The sequence below is a fragment of the Taeniopygia guttata genome, chromosome 3 (genome assembly GCF_048771995.1).
Source record: "Taeniopygia guttata chromosome 3, bTaeGut7.mat, whole genome shotgun sequence".
NCBI classification, from domain to species: Eukaryota; Metazoa; Chordata; class Aves; order Passeriformes; family Estrildidae; genus Taeniopygia; species Taeniopygia guttata.
Genome location: NC_133027.1, coordinates 64,940,639 through 64,959,275, shown reverse-complemented (window position 1 = coordinate 64,959,275; position 18,637 = coordinate 64,940,639). Strand labels below are relative to the sequence as shown.

Sequence of the window (18,637 nt, the reverse complement as noted above, 5' to 3'; positions counted from 1 at the left end):
AGACATTCCTTGCTTCAGAAATATCTGGGACTTATCAGTATGGAAATAGAGCCAAAACAAGCCTGGTCCATAGAGGTGAAACAAGCATGACTTAAATTATACTAATTCTGTGATCTTTACAGAGCAATGATGCTTTCCCTATCCTGGCCAAGCTAATATTCCTGCCTTTGCTGAATCACACCGAGCCAGCTACTTCTGCAGTTACTAACAAGCAGCAGTGCACCAATCCTTTGTTTTGGCTGTGGTCCATTTATGAGGCAGACTGGTGCTTTAGTCAACTTCATCGTGCCATCTCCATGGGCAGAAGATAAATCACCTGATGTCGATGAAAGGCTCAGACAGGTAGAGCCAAAAAGAAATATTGCGTCCCAAATAGTTACAATTAAATTTAAAAGTAAAGAAGGCAAAGAAATACATAGCCAATTATTTCTACTCTGCATTCAGAATCCTAAAGGTATTTCCAAAAAGAAGTGTTAGGTTCTCAGCCTAGGTCAGGTTATGGCACTCTGATTTCCAGTAGGGGTAGACTTTGAAATTTGGGTGCGTCAGTTTGGTCACCTAACCAACAGAAGGCACCCCCATCTCCTGCTGGCTTTCAAAAACCTCCTCCCAAGGCTTTTTCACAGATGTAACAAGTGAGGGTGTTGAGAAAGTAACTTATTTGTAAACAAAGCATTTTACAATGCCTTGAGAGATGTTTTAAGTGAGTTGCATAAAGCTCCTCAGGGATCTGTCGCAGCAGCAGCAGCAGGGCACAAAACAAAGTCACTTCTTCTGTTGCACTTTATTCTGTTGTCATGTTAAAAGCAATGAATTTATTTCCCCCTCTCAGCCCTCCCTCAACTACTGCAGCCCTGCAGTAAATCAAAAAAGTAAACTCTCATTCTCATTGTGCAAGGCTTACTTCCAGGCCTCTACAGTTTCCACAGTAACTAATTAGAAATTTGCATCTCTAAGAAAGAATTATTTAATACTGATGTAAGCCCTTTTATTCTTTGGAGCTTGGCCTTTTGCTACTCAACTTCTGGTAGATGTTGGGCCTTAAGGTCATACTGTACAAACTCTGAATGTAGGTGGCCCTAGTGTTGCTTTTTTTATTTCGGATGATTCATATCCTGTGAAGAAAATGTCTTGCCAGGTTTTTGTTGAATTGCAAAGATTTGAAAGGCAGCACCCAATTCATTTAGTAGCCATTTGTTTTAAACTGTAACATCTTCCCCATTCCTCGTTAGCTAACTCTTGTGTAATTGAGTCATGCATTTTTAGTCTTGTTAAACCAGTGGAGTTAGGTCACACTGATGCACCTTTCCCATTAGTTCCATTTGCTTCCCCTGGCTTTCTGCCTTTAGTCAGGCCTTTTATTTCACAAGGCAGGAAAGAAAGCCTTGGATACCCTGAGTGTACAGATATGTGTTTTATAGCTCAGCCATAGACACTGTAAATCCAAGACACTGTCCCACAGTCTCAGAGCAGATGCAAATACTGAGAGAGGAGGAAATGGGGGCTGCAAGTGAACAGACCCCTTCCCTCATGTTCATGGTACAAAATGGCTTGGAGCAGTTTTTTAATCCAGACTGGCAAGTACCCCTCACAAAGCTGTGCCACCTCAAGCTTCAGCTGACCCCAACAGGCTTTACATTAGGTTTGCAGTCAGTTTGCCAGCTCAGGCTCAACAATTTTTCAGCTTTTGAACTTTTCTACAAAAGATCTGTCAAGAAAGGAACAATTCCACTGGCATCCCTTCCTACCATCACATGGATCTTGCCCATCCTCTTCTGTACAAATTTTATACTGTTGTACTTGAGAGGATTTCAGTAGGACTCTTTTTACAGCCTTGAAATCTTATCATTTTATAAACTTATAATTTAATATGATATATATAATGGTTAAACCATTAAATATATAAACTGGTCATATGTGCATATATGTATATATGTAATATTTAAAATATATATATTATTATTTTAATATATAAGTATCTCATGATATATATATGTGTAAGATTATATAAGCTTATAATGAAAAAGGAACAGGTATGCTGGCTTTTTCTCCCTGCAATCATTTCCAAAGAAGGAATCATAATGGCTGCATCAGCCAATAACTTTCTGATTCTGGAGTTGCAAATTATTGATTATTATAATTTAATGTAGCTTAAGTTAATTGAGATTGAAATAAATGCAGCTTCAATACAACCTTCATTCATAATTATGTCCTTAACAGAGGTCTTTGAGAGCTATAACAGTGCTGCACATTCATTAATGAATTGCATTACAGATCCCCCTTTTTACTTATTTGTTCAAAGGAACACTGAATTTAGAAATAACCCTCAAACATTGCATGCACAATGTGATCCAATATGATCCAAGCATTGAGAAAGGCAGCCCAAAGTCATAATTATGGGCATCCTGGGTGAGATCCCAAATTCATCTGTGTCAGAATACAGCTTCAAGAGTCACCAAGAGCTGATGCATAGAAAAGCATAAAAGAGCAGAAAAGCAGTTCTTCCTTTGGTGCACAGTTTTGTGCTGCTGCAAAAGATTTTGAACAAAAGTGGCTTGCTTGTTCTTCCTAGTATAATGGCATTATAGCCTTTGATGATTTCTTCTTCCATGAATATTTCCAGCTGGTTTCTGAGCTCAAGTAGAATCCTGGTACCCACACCATCCTGTAGCAAGGAGTTCCATAGATAAATACAATTGAAGAAGTTTCTTTTGAAGATATTTTCCTGTGGCAAGTATTAAGAGATAATATTAATCTGTTATTTATTCCAATCCATCTCTCCTTAAATTAGAAAAAAAATGCTTTGAGCTTTTGTCTTAAAGATTGTCTTCACTATGGCTGTGATTCAACCCCATTGTTTTACTGTCTATTGTCAAAGACTGAGTCTGCATTTAGTATTAATAGGTTAAGCTCAGGATTTGTAGCCCCAGTTCTCACAGTCTCATGACTCTTGCTGTGACTAAAAGATGCAAGGCTATTGCCTACACACATGCATCTAATCAATTTAAGAGGCTTTAGGCAACCTGTCTGGTTGCCAACTGCCTCTCCAGAAGGTCCACTGTCTCCTTTAGGCCTGTTTCATTCTGCCACACCCTTGTCATTCTACTGAAGGGCACCTTTAGGGCAGTACCTCTCTGATGACATTTTCAAGAGATGTTATATTTCTCAGAGGGATCTGAAAAGCATTTGCTTCTTGAAGTCTAGGATTCTGTTGCCTCTTCTGCTTTTTAGTATTGAAGGAAAAAAAATCACACAGACAACACTAAGGAAATGTTGAAGGAGGAAATAAATCTTCCAGACCCCTCATAATAACTGTGTTCTTGGAGTCAGTTTGTAACAAAAGCCAACAAATTAGGATGTAGAGAGTTTTTCAAGGTTCCTCTGACTCATCTTGTAATGCTGGCAAGCCACATCTTAAGAGATGTCCTGAAAATGTCTTTTATTATGATTTAGATGCTATCCAGATAAAAACTCAGCACTACATCCAGGCAGTTTACTAGGTAAAACAAGGGCTCTAAGAAACAGAGAAGCTTTAAAAAAAAAAAATTACATTTTGAAATATCTGTGAGAAAATAGTCTTATTTTGAATAACTAGCTGCTTTCCTGGTCAAAAGCATAGGGGCAGGTTTAATAACAGGCAGGTTTAAGGTCACACTAAGAACTCATGTCAATTATTATGTAATTGTGCAAATAGCCAGAATACATTGGTGCATTCTAGTTTTGATGCCCAAAAAAAAAAAAAAATCTTACTTTAAAATGGGAAAGAACAATTTTAGATATATAAATAAGTATGGAAGCAGATAGCTACATTCACATACAAACCCACCTACATCCACAAACTTCCTTCTGACTTGGCTTGATAATTGTTCAATAAATGTCTCTGACATTTTCGAAATCAAAGAGGAGAGCATCTTTAGGATGAAGTAAGGCAAGTAAAAACTATTGAGGAAATTCATATTGAACAAATATGGCAACCATTATTCTTGGATGGATGCTAAACACTCTGGCCACTCCTCTTCTTTGCTTTTCTGAGAACATCTACTGAAATGCATGTTTCCACATGTGCATGTGAACAAGTGGCTATTTATTTGCATTGCCCGATGGATATAAACTAACACCAGAAAAAAAATACCCTTTTTTGTTTTGTCATACATTCTAAAAATCCCGCTTTTGTTCTAAAAATTTGCTCATATCCTCAAATAAATCATGCACACATAAATCATAGCAATTAAACTGGCAAGGAGATGAAACTATGCTCCATGAACCTTTCAGAGAGTCATCAACAAGTAGGAACAGGGGCAAACAGGAAACTTCAGTTGTGTTGTTATCCATAACTCAGTCACTCCATCCAAATCACAACCAAAATGGAAGAGGTCCCCTGACCTGAGTCAAGAGTCTGTCTGTCTGTCAATCACCTTAGTTGCATTCATTAGTCACAGATAGGCAGTGAAATGGGTTCACACTCAGAGCAATCCACCTTCACACCATTCCACATGCCCCTCCCTGAAGACAACTTAATTCCAGCCACCTCATCAACACCTACATGTTGAAAGCCATTAGATGGTCAGGTAGATGAGTGGGATGAGAAAGTCCACCCAGCTTTATGTGGCTTGGATTATGGAGCAAATTCCTTAGAGTAAAGCTTGACAGTGCAGACACCTGCATACCAGAGCTGGAAACTGGATTTACAGTGAAGGGAGGAGAAAATGCATAACCAAGGGCATCTAATTAGATTAGCTTTGGATGTCCCATAATTCAGTCAATTAAAGTATGCTGTAATAGCAGGGTCTTTCATGACATGTATCCCAAGGCGCCACACAAATAATAAAATTAATAGCTCATGTAATTATTATGGAGACAGAGCTACCACTTTATACGTAAGATTTTATGCTTTCCACCATGGCCAGCCTGTTGCAGGCCTTGCTGCCACTAGATATATCACAAGAAATTCTCCTTTTGCAGAGTAAGTTTGAAAGAGACTAGAGTGGATCATCTGGTCCAGCCTCCTGGCTCAAGCAGGATCAGAATTGTGTCCAGATAGCTCTTAAATATCTCCAGAAAGAAAACTCAACAATCTCTCTGGACAGTCTGTCCCAGTGCATAGTTACCCACACAGTAAAGAAGTTCTTCCTCATGTTAAGGTGGAACTTCCTGTGCATCGGTTTCTACCCATTGCCTCTTGTTCTATTGCTCAGCACCACTGAGAAGAGCCTGGCTCCAAATCTGCAGCTGTAAAATGTAGTTAGAATTCTCTGTGCATTTGAAAATAGTCTGAGGCAGACGGATGGACAGAAAGCAGTTCATCACCATGGACTTTGACCAGCTTGATGCAGCTCAACTTGTCACTTGTAAACAGTCCAGCGATGAACTCCACAGTCAGGACAGCAGTTCTTTGCCTGTGATGTGGTGCTGACTCCCACCCATCACTTTGTAGGCCAGTGAAAGATGGTCAGTGAGTTCTAATCAGGGCAGTACTAGACTGGCTTACAGACTGAGCACTTTACCTCCTCAAACATCCTCCTAATTGGAGGCCATTCATATGTCATAAATTAGGATGCTGCCAGGGCAACCTGACAGCTGATGCTGTGTTCCAGGACATTTTCATACTGGGATAATACCAGATGAGATCTTTACTGACTTTAACCTGGGAAAACTCTGGTGTAGACCAGTGGAGCCAAAGGCCAATGAGAATTTGGATGTGCCAAAGATACTCAGTGCATCTCTAAATATTTCACGCGGTACCAGCTGACATAAGGAGGCTGTTATGCAAATTTTCATTATTACATTACGGTTCTGCATTTCAGACAGTTCAAGTTGTGCTCTTATTTAAATCTCCAGTATGGTTCATACACATTGTCAGGAGGAGATGCCTGACTGAAAAAATAAAAAAATAACAAACCAACAAACAAACCAGGACATCTAAAATCAAAATCAACTTGCCCCTATTTTCATTTACTTCTTATGAACAATCAACATTTAAGCTGATTTTATTTGAAGCCAACATGACATGGTCCTCTGCTGCAATCTAATATGCCAAGTGTTCTTTCCCAACCCCATGCTTTCAGCTGAGCCACAAGCCCTTTAACTCATGTTAGGAATATGACCAGCTGCTCCACCTTAACTGTCCTCACCAGTGCTGTCAGAGGCAACTAAAATGTGTTGTACTGGATGGCTGGGAAGTAATTCTCTATAGCTCAGAACCTGGTCAGATGACTTCTGCAACTTGGAATTATTTCCTATCAAAGGATCTGTGTTCTTCCTACACCACAGCTGTGATGAACCTTCCTGAGACTGCTGCACATCGCTGAGAGAGCTTTAAAGTTTGCAGCAATGCCTCTATAAAGTTCAAGATTAAAATGATCGTTTTAGGAAAGAAAACAAGCATAATAATCAGGGAAGAAAAAAACCCAACCACTTCCTACTCGTCACTGCATCCCAAAGAAATTATGCTGTTCCTCCTTATAAATAATAGGGGTGTGCAACGTGTCATTCCTATTCAGTGTTTGTGGGTTTTTTGGTGCTTATTGATGCTGCATCTGTTTTGTCAGTGCGTCAGCTAATGGAGAAAGTTAATTGTGTTGGTTGTAAGGCCACCTGTCACACACATGCCTCATTTCCATACTAATAGCCCAACAGTGGCAGGCAGTGTACTCCTCTGCAGTAACACACACAGCCTCTTTGGCAACCTGGGCCAAATGTGCCTATGCAGCAACCGCAGCCGTCTTCTCTGAATGCCTCCAGTGTTGTGGCAACCCAGCTCTGCGTTAGCCCCCCGCAGCCCTCCCCATCCCGGAGGGGTTTTTTAAACCCTCGCAGACATGCTGGGTGTCACGTTTTAGTGTGGGAGGGTGGCAGGCACAACTCTGCTTCCATGACAGGATGGGTGCCTTGAACTCTTCTCGACCAGCAGAATATTTTCCTCCCTCTGCACTGTTGGATCAGGCACCTATGGCCAGCAAAACCTGGCGAGCACTGTCAGTAGTGCTGTTCACATCGGTGCTGAGGACCAGTTGAAAGTCCATCTCTTTTGTCCCTTCTGTTAACATTCCGAATGAGGGAAGCGATGCGGATCGGAGCCAGGAAGAGAAAACGTGCCTGCAGCTGAGGCAGACACAGTCATGCTGGGCTGCATTGGGACTCAAAAAGACGTAAATAAAATTCACTTTGGTGATCGAGCCAATGCCAGAAAAGCTATATTTAATGAATATTTTATTTTAACATATGGAAAATTATCCTGATCATCCAACGGGACAAGGTTTTTCTTCCTTCCTGCTTTCCCCCACCTTTTTTCATATATTATGTGAGTAAAGGGGTCCATGACCCTTGTTCATGTTTTCCTACAGCCTGAAAAAATTGTCTGTAAATCTCTGATGGAGTTTATGCTAAAGGCACGGCCAATTAAGTAATACCTGGAATCTCGATGGCTTCAGGGGAAACTGGTCTTTGTGCTTTTTATATCACTGTAGAAGAAATTAGAACTGGGATATGTGATTGCTGGGCTTGCAAAGGAATGTTCCATAGGCTAAAAGGCAAGCAGTGCCTGAGTTGCTACTCCTTCACACCCTCTGTCTGCAATCATCCTAAAGAAAATACTGCATACATAAGGTACTGGCTAATGGTGTAAACCGGTAACACAGGGATAACCGTGCATGCATCCTGGTCAGGAAAAGAAATGTCTGTATCTATCATGCATGAAGAAACAAGCCAGAATATTCATTGCTTAGTCCATCTTAGATGCAAAGATGATTAATGGTCCAGGGAAGGTGCAGAGGTACAGCAGTACCTGCCATTAGGCTCCCACCAGGCTAAAAGCAAATTGACTTCATCTGCAAAACTACACAGTTGTAGGAATTTCCTGTTCTGTATTGAGTTTCTTCAGCAGTGCCTGCAAGAATCTGTTTGGCAGAGGCTGTTGCTCCAGTTCAGCCTTGGGACTGAGGTGGGGTTGGGCATCTCTAGCCGGCCTCTTCATGGAGACTTCTGCAGGAAGATTTGGGCAAAGCACTCAGCCAAAGTGAAAGGACTCTTGGCATTGGGACTGGAGGGCTACCAAGGAGCTCATCCCAGGTCTCAGGCCAGACCTGGAATGACCCAGTGTCGTCAGTGCTGTCTAAGTAACAGCAGGGTAAAAGATGGTCCATTTTACATCACAAACATTGTGAGCTAAGCCCACACAAACATATAGTTTGTTAAAATCTCGGGTTATTCTTTTCACTTTCTTTTGGGATTTGAGCCTTTGCTCATTTCCTGGTTTCTCACAGTGATCAAGCGGGTCAGAAGCCTTCTCTTACTAAAACAGGAAGTTTCTCAGGCATAGTGCTGCTCAGATAAAGTGGAAACAAAACAGCATGTAGGAGAGTTGACTGCACTTATTCACACACAAAAAGCAACCTATTCTAGAAATTTTTTAGAAAGTGAATACTTTTAAAGATTCTGTAGAAAACTGTTGTACAAAAACCCACAAAAACAAAATAAAAAAACCCCAACATATAAACCCCGTGAATATATGTCTACATTTTTTTCTTTCTGCCTTCTCTCACGTACTCTGTAGTCAGGTCACCCTGCTTGCTAGGCAGTTCTGTATACTTTGAGAGAAGATGTGCTGATTAGTTTGAGAGAGGTTGCACTGTGCCATAAAATGGGCTATCTTTCAGACTGCTGTATTCCATTATCACTATGGCTAGTTTTCTGGAGAAGACTACTTCAAAATATTTTGGTGTTTAGGCTTGTTTATTAGTTTTATGTGGGTTGGCTGAGGTAAAACATCAGCCAAACCTTTACGGTGGTTTAAACTTTATAACCTGCTTATCTGGGGGACAAAGACTTCCTCTTCAGACTGTGTACAGACTGCTAGTTTGCATTTGGCTGAAGCAGGAAGTTTATTCTATAAAAAAGATACTGAAGTGCCACACAGACTTTTCTTGTGAGAAATGTATGTCCAGCTTGCTTTGGTGTGTATGTGGACACTTGGAGCCATGCTGCTGGGGAGGTAAGCTCCCCTTTCCCCCTGCTCCAGCAGAGCAGAACCCACTCTATCTCCTGAGTAGGTCTGAGGAATTTATCTTCTAAGTCTTCTAACTTCTCCCTGTGTCACTGTTATTCTCTTTCTCAAAGGAAAGGGCATAAAATTATCTGCAAAAAGGTAGCACAGACTATTTGGGACAGAAGAGTATTTCTGAACTCCTGTATGCAGGCTCATGCATCTACCACCTTCCAGATAGACAAGAATTTGGAGAATTGACGCACACTCTAATGGCAGCTTCTGTATTTCAGTTCCCAAGGGATGAAAGCTCGGTAGATCAAGGCAAGAAGCACACAGTTATTTCAAACAAGTCTCCAGCCATAGACCCTATTTGCTCAACAATCTGGACATAGCCATGAAGTTTATCTGAACTTTAAAGCCAGAGACACAAGGATCCTTAACCATGGATTCAACTTCAGTTTTCTACTATTGCTAGCAGGCTGATAAATTTTTTCTAACATAGCACAATCTTAGACTTGGATGTCTTAAACTCCTGACATGAAGTTACAGATTGGAAACCAGCTGACAGCATTGCCAGCCTTTCTGGCTGTGCCAGTGATACTGGCACTTTGATTTGTCACCTAAACTTTGTAGCTGCTGATAGCAAAGTGATAGCACTTTGATAAAATGAGGAAATATAGTTTCCCACTCAAGTTCTGCCTTTTTCATCAAAAGCTTTCCAGGGTGAAGTCTGGCTCTTTCTCAATATGTGCATAAACCTGAGAAAGTTTTATTTTACACACTTGTGTGCATACATATCTGTATATATACATATATATATATATATATAAGTAATTTTTATATGTCTTCATAAACAGTTAATAATTATGCAGTATATTTAGAAATAGTGGAAACAGATATGATTTCTAGAAATGGAAAAATAGTTATTTTTACAAAAAGTAGTGGTCCAAACAAAGCCATCACACAGTTTTCTATTCCTTTAAGTTTTTCTCTTTTCCTGCTCTGTTTTCTTGAATGGAAAGCCAAATTTGAAAATCTGAATTTGGGCTTAGCAAAAGTTGTCCCTAAATTTTCTTTACTCCCACAAAACAATAGCATTTTACTTCTGGCTATTTTTTTCCCCCAGAAATGCTAACATGGTTCTGAGACAACACAATAGGTGATCCTGTGCTTACACACCCATCCACCATACTGCATGCTGTGTTTTCTTCATGGACCTCCTGAGATTGTGTGATTGCATATAGAACCTGGCTCCATACAGTGTCACTATTGTTCTGGCCCTTTTTTTCCCCACATGAGTTTTTATGCTCGGCATATCTTGGCATTGTGAACCCAAGGCTTGCTAAAGAAGGGCTCAATTTACCTCTGATTTACCCCTATAAATCAACTAATAAACCATTGTAAGCACTGGTGTTGTTACACTTCATAGTGACAATGGGGACAGAATATGCTAGTACAAACAGAGGCATTTCAATACTGAGGGCTAAAATGAGCAAGATCCTCCATATTTTGAGGCTTCACAAGGGAAATCTAAACAAAAAACTTCTACATGTATGATTTCCAATGCTTCACTTTAATGTTACCGGTGACCAGCCAGGCAAGCTAAAGGGAAATTTATTTGTAAATACAGGTACTTTACCTCCAGTTGTGACCTATCTTTGAGCTATCTTCCTTTCTCTGGGTGTTCACTTCTTTATGTTGCTGTTTCCACAAGTCAGTGTAGCCAGTCAAAAGTCATTTGAAGCAACCACCCGGCACAGGTAAATCTATAAAAAACCATGTATTTTCTGGTATGAAATGCCTGCAATGGAGATTAGATTGGAGGCAGTCTAAAGATGTAATTTTCCCTCTGTACCATGGCAGCAAGTGGAGCTTCAAACCTGCCCCCCCGCCACCATGCCATCTGTCTCCCATCCACCCTCCCCTGAATGACACTTGCATAGAAGGAGAAGCCACCTCTGCCAGAGAAGTGCAAGGAGGAGCCCAGGCTTTCAGGAAGATCAGGAATCAAATCAGAGTTTTCACCTTATTCTGATACTATTGTGTTTGTACCAGTCAGACACAATCCCTCAAGCAGGGCTCATAGTCATGATACCATGGGACCCTTAATGATGATGAAGAGCTTCCTCTTTCAGCTGCTTTTAGTGACAAAAGAAAGTCAAAACTATTCAGCCAATATCCAAGCCCTTATCGAAGCCCAAGTTATGTCTTTTGTTCCATCACCTTTTCCCAAAGAAACATTTCCTAGCAGCACAGAATTGAAGTAAAACCAAATTTGGTGATTAACATTTGAGATATTAATTTTTCTCCTGAGGAATCCTTATCTAGAAATGCTATAGTTGCTTTAGATAAACCTAGTAATAAAGCAGTTATCTAATTCTTCAGCCAGCCATACCAGGAAGTTCCTGCTAGGTGGTCTGCGGAGCTGGGTCATTAGCAGTCATCAAGAGGAACCAGACTGGTACTTCCTCTTCTTTAAGCTGAGTGGGGAAGGCTCAGTCGGGAAAGATGTCTCAGCCAAAGGAAGTGTCACTCTCTTTTAACACTACATAATGCAGCTCGGGTGCCTGCCAAATCGTAATACACTGGAACAGACGGAGACAGAGTGCTGAGGGAAGGGAAGTGCAAACTGCATAAGGCTGCAGCATCTAGATGAGAAACTTTCCTGCACTGTCAGGAAATCTTCAATTTTCCAGTCTAGGAGAATGTTTTGCTTATCTTTTCTGGTTTCATTTTTTTCCTTTCCCCTTTACTTTTCAAGACCTGGTCTCTTGGCATTCAGCCTAGCCTGATGAAGCACACAGGGTCCTGGTATTACAATACTGGTTTTGTTCATTGAGTAGCAGAAGATAACTGTGTTCTGCTTATGTAAGTGCTGTTTACAACATTGATTGCACTAAAATAATTTTATTTTAAAAGTTGGTGATGATAATACTATAAAAAATTCTTGGAGTTTTTAGTAATAAATGTCAACAGCAGCATGATTGGGATATTCAACTTCATACACCAGATTTTAAGACTGACTTCTCAGTGTCAGCATGAGCCCTACTCTAATGGCAGCACCTACCATCCTTTGATGGTGCTTGTGCAATACTCTGCACCATGTCCAGACACTATCATTGATAAGAAGAGTAGAGATTTCATAATTTGTTACAAGATTGTAATTTTGTCCCTGTTACACTTGTGTCATAATAGTAGATGACTTCACACAGATAGGCAAACAGGTTCATTACATTTTTTGCACAGAATACATGTCGAATACCTCACTTCAACATGGCAACATCTTCCAGATGGACATATAGCCAGTTGTACAACCATAATGATATTAGACAATTCCATCTGTACCCAACTGACTGAAACAGAGAATTCTTCCTGAGACAAAGATTTTCTGACAGTCACAGAACCGTAAAATGGTTTGGGCTTAAAGACACAAAAAAAGATCATCTAGTTCCAACTCCTCTGCAACTTTCCATTAGACAAGGTTGCTCAAACTCCCATCCAATCTAGCCTTGAACACTTCCAGAGATGGGATATCCACAACTTCTCTGGCAGTGTCTCGCCATGTTCACTGTAAAGAAATTAATCCTAATAGCTAAAGTAAACCTACCCTCTGACCTACAGCAATCACAGTAACCAGTTGGAAAAGAATCTGATTTCTAGTAAACATTACAACATTATGATGGGTAAAAGAAGAGAAGCATGATGACTAAGTAGACTCTTAAGTAAGAAGAGACAGCACTGCACTGGTGATGGATAACAATTGCAAGAAATGTCCTCCTTTCCCTGACATCAGCCTTTACTAGAAGATTTGGTCTCACAAACTGAATTAAAAGGTCTGGCATACCATGTAAGCAATCTGTATGTGTGCGGCCTTCCTTTTAACAGACAGAAATTTTTAAAGACGTGTTCTGAAGTATTTAATACCTAACTTTGATGTGCACAAGAATACCAAGTGCCAGACAGAATACAAGTGCCAGACAGAAACAAACTCAACACAATTTGTCCCTGCACACTTCAGGTACTAGGGCTTCCCTCCAACTGGAAACAGGCCATCATGCTTCAACTTTGCTCATCTTCCTTTCCAAATATTTGCCCTCTGAAGGTACTGAGAATCAGATTTTTCTGTCCACAGTTTAGCTCCATCTGTGTTTCCAATACCTTGTACTCACTCAAAACACCAGTGATCAAATTCTTATCTCTTCTGTGACTGTGCAGCTGAAACAGCATTCCTCTGAACCAACAGAAGCACTTTGGCATCAGACATGACCCCAGCACATGAACATTTCTTCCCACATGTGGTTACAGGTGATCAGACCAGTGAGGTTGGACATCCAGGACTAAACTCTATGCTTTGTCTTGCCCAAGCCCACAGGCAACACTTCAGCAATAGTACTTTCTCCACTTTCCTTCCCCCACTTCCCACTGCAGTTTTCCCAGTCCCAGGACTACCTCTGTTTCCTCAAGTGTGAAAGAAGGGGTCGATCTGGAGGCTCCAATAAGTGAGTATTTTGGGGCACCCCTGAAGGCAAAATGACATCTGCATGCTTGACGCTATAGAATGAGAGCACAATGCTTTAAAGCCTCTCAGAAAATCTACAGGATAGTTAATATGATTTAAGCCTATATTTAAATTTTATGAGACTCATTTTCAAGGCTAATAACCCAGTTTACTGTGCACAATATCAAATGCAAATTTTATTACTGACTTGGTAAAAACCAAGATGATATTCATTAGCATATCTCAGCGCATCACCCTTTTTAGCCAAAAGGTGCACCAGGAGTAACAGTGGGAGTTTTTATATGTGCTGTAAATTACAGTTACTATCTCATTAGATAAACACATTTAAAATCAGGTTATCATTCACTTATATATCAGAAAGTTGTTTGTTCAATTGCAGCTAGTCTCGCATTACAACATATGGTGCATGAAATTCTTAGACTAATAAAATTTCAAGGTACAGGGAGCTGGTGCCTTGGAAAAAACTGTTTCTGCTCAATGAATGGCTCGATATAATCTGTAATTGCTTTGAAACAATTATGCAGCAGGCTGTTTTGTACTTAATAGTATTTACATCCTTGGGTTTATTAGCAACAAAATCTAAGTGGAACTTGTGAAAGAGAAATTAATTTTTCTGCTAAAAGATGTAAAGTTTTAAGTTAAAGATCCAGCAGATTGTGGAAATCTAAAATGTATGCAATAGTCTCTAATTTAACTTACTTCTCATTGAAATGTTTCATTATTCTTTTAGATACCTGTGGCAGATTATCAAGTAACTCTTCAGCAGCTGAGTTCCCCTGAACTTTCACCACTCCCGGCAAAGTTTAGGGTTTCTTTCTTCAATGCATGCACTTTGGCTTTGCTGGAAATAAACACAACGAATGTCCACATACAGTATTTGAAATCAAATTGAAAATTCCTATGCCTGTGAGGTTTTGCCTACTAAGTTTGACAGTGGTGACTGGAATATGAGTCAGCATTTTGTACTTTATATGCTGGCCATGGAACAAGCAGCCCAGTACACAGTGACACAGAGAGGTATGCTGTATGCAGAGCAACAGTTATGCATAAAAGCTGCATAACAGCTTTGGATCAGACTTTCCTGTGGTATGCTGGAGCTTCAGCAGTTTCGGTAAAACCCAGCCAGTTTGCAGAAGCATTGGGGTTATACCTGACTGAAGTACTTAATTACTCCTGCCATCCTGGGCATATCCACATATGCTCTGCTGATAAAATACAAATCATCATATACAAACCTAATGTCAAGTGTATTATTTCAGTGTTCAGTTAGGAGCAATGAACTGCACACTACTGCCTCATTGCATGGCTCCTACTGAGCTCAAATCTGTGAGACAGCTTGAGGGCAGTTACACATTTGGGGGTTAAGGTGGTTTTCTCGCCTTTTGTCATTATCTATTTTCCCTTCTTTTGTTTATGATTTGCCTACATTGTAAGCTGTCTCCAATGTTAAAGCTGTATTTTATTGAGACATTCTTTTTCCTGACTGCTAACTCTGTGCACAAGCAGTAGCAAAATTGGAGGCCAGATTGTAAGGAGGGCCCTGATAAAACAATTGTTCTCAGTCTGCTCAGTACTGCTAACTTCAGGATGACTTCAACCAAACATCATTAACACCTTTAAGTTGTCCTTGTACTAACATGTTCTTAAAACTGTTACTAAAATCTCTGCCTTTGTGTCTAGCTTTATCTGTCTTACTCTTCTGCAGCGACTTCACTATTTTTCCTGTTGTGTAATCTGCAATGAACTGCAGTGAATTCCTTGCCAGAGCCCTCACCCCCCGCACACTCACACCAGCTGTACCCCGGGATGATTACTGTGTGAGAAGCACTTCCTTTTACCATCATATAGGAGGGTTTGTTAGAGAACAATGTGATAAAACTTTGCCAAAAAAAAAGTCCTCCCTCCTTCTTCCAAGGAAATATTTCTAATTGCTGATTTCATAAGATCTGCAATGAAGAACTGTTATAAGAAAATTCTCATGCAAAGCCTCATGACCTTGCTGGCTAGTCCTGGTAAGAAAAGTGTAAGTTGTTAGGAAGTACACCCCTCTGTCTACAAAAACCACCTTTACATTTTGCAACATCAAGAAGCAAGACTAACCCAATTTCAGCAGTGTTGATGGAATAAAACACGGAATAAACCACAAATTACATTGTAGGGCAATGCTGAAAACCCCCACCAGACTGCGTGTGGAAACTAAATCCCAGCACATGATAAATGCAATCTGCTCCCACTCAACTCACCAAGAACCCTCCTGCAAAGGTGGCTTTCCCCAGCCAAGGCTGGGACCCCCTCCTAACTCCCCCCGCCTACTGCTCTGACTTGGAGCAGGTCTGGGGCTGCTACAGCATTTTCTAATGAAGGAGAGGCCAAATCTAGTTGCTAACTGTGCATTTGGGATTTCAAGCACATTTGGGTTTCTCTGAGTCTGCCTTCAAGCGATTTCCAATCTGCAAGATTTCTTACAATCCTGTAGAGCAGTGACACCTTTTTTTGTATTCATACAGCACCTAGCAAAATGAGTGCCATCTCTGAAAAGGTCTCCAAGGTTCTGCTGCAACATAAGCAATGTTAATAGTACTGGATTTAATCCCTGGCACAAATGATTTGTTGAAGGCTGTTAATGTATTTGTCAATTAATAACATCTGTGAATGAGTGTACACAGACTGGAATCGGGTCCATGTTGTATTACTTATGAATATGATTTTATCAATCAGTCACGATCTTAACAGGATGCTTTTTCCAAATTCAGTTTGTCTGAACTCTATTCCGTAAAAATTACCTCATGCTGTGCATGCCCATGTTAATGATGGGAGAAGTGAGGTTTAGGGATTACATCCACTTTAAAAAAGGACACTTTGGGCAACATGGCCAAACAACTATTAGCAATGGTGGGTTCAACGGTAGTGAGGAGGGGAAAAGGTCCACAGCCGTGTGAAGTGGGTGAGTACACTGTGCTAATGAAGGTTAAAATTCCTTGATTATTTTGCATACTTTGCAGTTTCTTTGGCAAGCCCAAATATCTGTTCCCCTCCTCCAGGCTTTCTGAATTTGTATTTTTCAAAGCTCTTTAAAATAACAATAAATATGGGCACTTTCCAGATACTCTACCCATTTTTGGTATCCGGGGTCACTTCGGGCCAGGGGCGAGCGTTCTCCGATGGACTAAGGATGTCACATGGAATCGGACGGGCTGTTAAGAGCTCCCAAGCCTCCGCACTCCCTCAGCTGCCCTGCTTCTGTGCCACAAATCCTGGGCCAGCCTGCGGCACCCCGCGGGTGCTCCCCCTTCCCAGCGGATCAGCTCGCGCGAGGACCGGAGGCGTTTTCACAGGCGGTTTTACCAGGGCGGCGGGGAGAGGAGGAAGGGCGGCCATAGGCTGCCCCACTCCCGCTGCTGTGGGGAGGAAACCAGCCCCTTTGGGGGTGCGGCGGGGACGGGGGAGCTTGGTTGGTTTGTTTTAATAGCAGCTCCCTCCATGAAGCCGGAGCCGGCGGAGCCGGGCCGGGCGGGAGCGCCAAGCCCCGCAGCGCCACCTCCTGGCGGTAGCGCCTCGCCCCGGCCGCGCCGCCGCCCTCACGGCGTCCCCAGGCGCCTTCCCGGCCCGGAGCCCTGCCGGCCTCTCCTCTCACATCTCCCTGCCATCCATCACCGCCTGCGCTGTCACTCCGCCACCGCGGCTGTCACCCGGCTGCGGCTGAGGTAGAGAAAAATGAGCCGTTTAAGCGCGGCGGAGCCCGGGACGTTCAGGAGCACCAGACAAATTAAGGAAGTGCGAGGAATTAGAGTGCATAAATCTGAGGGCTGTAAATCATCGTGCGGCTGCTCATACTTAGAAGTAAAGAAATCTGAGTGCCGTAGTTAAGCCTGTCTGACCTGGGTCTACTTTCCAGTGTGATACTGACATCCAATTCAGACTCCATATCTGCATCCCATCTGGTGGTTAACTCACCTCACTGTGCCGTAGTTTTTGCTTTCAGGAAAAAAACCTACTTTACCCCATTCATCCTGACTGACATATGATGTTAGTGGGAAAAGTGGGAAATTATCTGAGCTAAAACTCAGTCTTCATGTGATTTTTGTGCCTCTTCTCCTAGGTTGTCTCATCCATAGTCCTAACCATAAGTTGATTTCCCTTCACAGTAGAAGAAGTAAATCAGCGCTGATTCCAGACACATGAAGTGTTCCAGACATATCAAAAGATTAATTAAAAATATAATTAAGTGTTACCTTGCTATGAAGTTATTCTTCTTGTCTGCAATTAAATTCCTACAGCAACTCTGTGAACATAATTACATTATTCCCCAAACATAACAGTAAAGAAAACCTTATGTAGGTAAGTGAAAACAAGAAAATTGCATTTCTGATGCAATGTTGTAACCGAAAGCTTCATTTTTGCATTAATAAAAATGACAACCAACCTATTTCCTCTTCCCCCGATACATACAAATTAAGTAGCATTTGAATCTTTTAGTGATACCACCAAAATCAGATACTTATAATAGTCTACTCCAAATCACTGTGTTGTTAAAGTTACTGATTTGTTTTTCAGAACAACATATAGATATGAAAGATGGACACATCCAAATTTGATCTAGATGCCCACATAAAGTATAAAGCTGGGTAAAATTTCTGAATACTATGATCAACTATCACCTCTTATAAAACAATGGCAGGAAAAAAAGCAGCACAGAGGAATAACCTATTCACTATTTTGCAGTTGCAGTGAATTGCAGGTTAGCTTATGTTTTGAATTAGAAACTCATTATTATATACATTTCTTTTCATTGTAACCAGAGATATTTTTCTTATTTGTATCATTATTTTGGCAAGTTTTTAGGCAGATCGCAAGATAATGAGATCCATGTGAGATCATCCATCTCCCACACTACTCTGGGAGAATGAACTATTTGGTTAGTATTAAATTTGGCCTCTTTCTTTTCATTACAGAAAGATGTAGCATCAAATAGGACCCAGCCTATTTAAGCTTTCTTCACTCTAATTATTTGCTTATACTTAAACCAAGCTTATAATTTATCACCTCTAGGTTCTGGAAAATCCCCAGATTTTTCAGATTCTAGGTTTTCTTTCACTTTTACTTTTGTTATTCTTAGAGTAGCAGTGCAGGAACAG

The 18,637-nt window shown here is 41.0% G+C and overlaps 1 long non-coding RNA gene across 2 annotated transcripts in view; it reads right to left on the bottom strand.

The window, feature by feature from the left end:
- LOC121469722 (uncharacterized) overlaps window positions 1-16,752 on the bottom strand; it is a 35,052-nt gene extending 18,300 nt beyond the window's left edge. Inside the window, exons 1-2 of one of the 2 annotated variants that reach the window (XR_005979888.2) lie at window positions 16,615-16,752; window positions 10,623-10,749 (exon numbers count right to left, since the gene is read on the bottom strand). This is a non-coding gene — a long non-coding RNA (uncharacterized lncRNA). Of the gene's footprint in view, window positions 1-10,622; window positions 10,750-11,378; window positions 11,613-16,614 lie in introns of those variants that run through there. The other variant, XR_012055092.1, reaches the window with a different exon arrangement.
- Between the last annotated feature and the right edge of the window lie 1,885 nt (window positions 16,753-18,637).